At 41.7% G+C, this 2,205-nt stretch overlaps 1 non-coding gene across 1 annotated transcript; it reads left to right on the top strand.

Annotated features, from left to right (window-relative positions):
- Nucleotides 1-306: 306 nt before the first annotated feature.
- On the top strand, nucleotides 307-469 carry LOC145430250 (U1 spliceosomal RNA). Its single transcript, XR_013910715.1, has one exon. It is a non-coding gene; the product is annotated as a U1 spliceosomal RNA (small nuclear RNA).
- Nucleotides 470-2,205: the final 1,736 nt, after the last annotated feature.

The following is a 2,205-nucleotide window of genomic DNA, read 5'->3' as shown; positions in this document are numbered from 1 at the left end:
TTGAGTTAGCTGAACTTCTGGTGGTTTGTTGGTGGATTTAAGGAGGTTAAATTGATGAAAAAAAGTTATCTTTCAGCTAGCTCTTGTTGCGCAGATACAGCAATGCATGATGGGAAATTCTCCCGGTATTTGTAAAGCTAAATAACCTTATGGGGCTCTGTTGGAAACTGCTTCATGTGTATATATAAATAGTGTGTAGTCCCAGCTTCCTACAGGCTGTGTTTGTGTTGATTTTGAGATTGTGAGCACCGTGAGTGTGCAGGGTTTGTGTGTGAAAGACTGCCCCATGCGTGAGCTAAGGAATTCATACTTACCTGGTAAGAGAGATACCATGATCACGAAGGTGGTTCTCTCAGGCCGAGGCTCAGCCATTGCACTCTGGCTTTGCTGACAGCCTGCGAATTCCCCAAATGTGGGAATCTCGACTACATAATTTCTGGTAGTGGGGACTGCGTTCGCGCTCTCCCCCCCTCATATGTTGAAAGAAAAATGAGTGGGAATGTTTGCGCTTATTTTCAATGACGACGTCATGCAATCTTCTGGCTTCCTAACTACAGTTTTATCAGTGAGGCCAGGGTAAGCAGGAGAGGAGGAGGGGATGCTGTCTTATTTAAAAAAGTCTGTGCAGCATTTGGGAGGCCTGTAAACATTAACAAACACAACTTTGGATGGGGCCTTCAGCTGTAAAGCCACATATTCAAAAGACTGAAAACTTCCAGGAGACAGCTGCTTACATTGAAATGATTCATTAATGACCTCAGTGAACTGCTGTCTGTGATCTGTGTTGATTTCGACTGTGTAATTATTGTTGGGGATTTTAACATCCATGTGGACAACCCTCAGGACAAAGGGACTAAAGACCTGAGTAACACTCTGGGCAACTTTGGGCTGACTCAGCATGTAACAGAGGCCACACATAATAGAGGACACACTCTTGACCTACTGATCTCCAAGCCTGAGCATTTCAAACATTGCTGTGTCTGATGTGGGCTTATCTGATCATTACTGTGTTTTCTTTGAAAGTAAAATCTCAGCCCACACAAATATATCAACAGCAGTGATCACAAAACGGTGTATAACTGAACACAGTAGTGCAATTTTTAACCAGGTCTTCCCATTAACACCTGACCTGTCCAGAGGGTCAGTCAATGAGCTCGTCAATAGCTTCAATGCTAACATGTTAAATGTAATGGATACTATTGCCCCCATTAAGGTGAAGGTTATCTCTGGAAGGAAAAAGTCTCCATGGAGAAACTCCACACTAGTGAAAAATGAAAAAAGAGAGTGTAGGAAAGCTGAGCGCAGATGGAGAAAAACAAACCTCCAGGTTCACTATGACATCTATAAAGAGAAACTTCACAATTATAATTTACAACTGAGGAGTGCAAGAAAGTCCTACTTCTCTGACATCATCACTAAAAACAGCCATAATGCTCGGGTCTTATTTTCTACAGTTGACAGGCTAACAAACCCTCCTGTGCCAGTGGCAGCTGAACTTCATTCGACCATGGCCTGCAATGACTTTGCCAAATTCTTCACAGACAAAATCCAAAAGATTAGACAAGCAGTTGGTACATCAACAGCAGATCCAGGATATGTACTGTGTCCACTGAAAAACTGTTTAAACACCATCAAAGAGTTTCACCCGATTAACAGCAAAGACCTGGAGGACATCTTAGGTCAACTGAACTCCTCCTCTTGCTGTTTAGATGTCCTGCCAACAAGTTTTTTCAAAAAGGTCTCAAAGACTTTAGAGTCAGACCTGTTACAGATCGTCGACTTTTCCTTAATGTCAGGTGTGTTTCCAGAACCACTAAAAACTGCTGTAATCAAACCTATACTGAAAAAGGACAATCTTGACAAGACACAAATGAAAAACTACAGGCCGATCTCAAATCTCCCATTTTTAAGTAAGATCATTGAAAAAGCAGTTTCTCAACAGCTCAATTACTTCTTAAAACAGAATAATTGCTACGATGCCTTCCAGTCAGGTTTTAGACAGAACCACAGCACTGAAACCGCTCTGACAAAAGTGTTTAATGACATATGTCTGAACACAGACAGTGGAAAAATGCCAGTCTTAGTTTTACTGGATCTCAGTGCAGCATTTGATACAGTTGACCACAACATATTACTCAAACGACTGGAGAACTGGACAGGTCTTTCAGGAACTGTACTAAACTGGTTCAAAACATACTTAGAAAA

This window comes from Astatotilapia calliptera, chromosome 7 (assembly GCF_964374335.1).
Source record: "Astatotilapia calliptera chromosome 7, fAstCal68.1, whole genome shotgun sequence".
Classification (NCBI taxonomy): Eukaryota; Metazoa; Chordata; class Actinopteri; order Cichliformes; family Cichlidae; genus Astatotilapia; species Astatotilapia calliptera.
The sequence above is the reverse complement of the archived record's forward strand: the minus strand, read 5'-3'. Positions and strand labels throughout refer to the sequence as shown.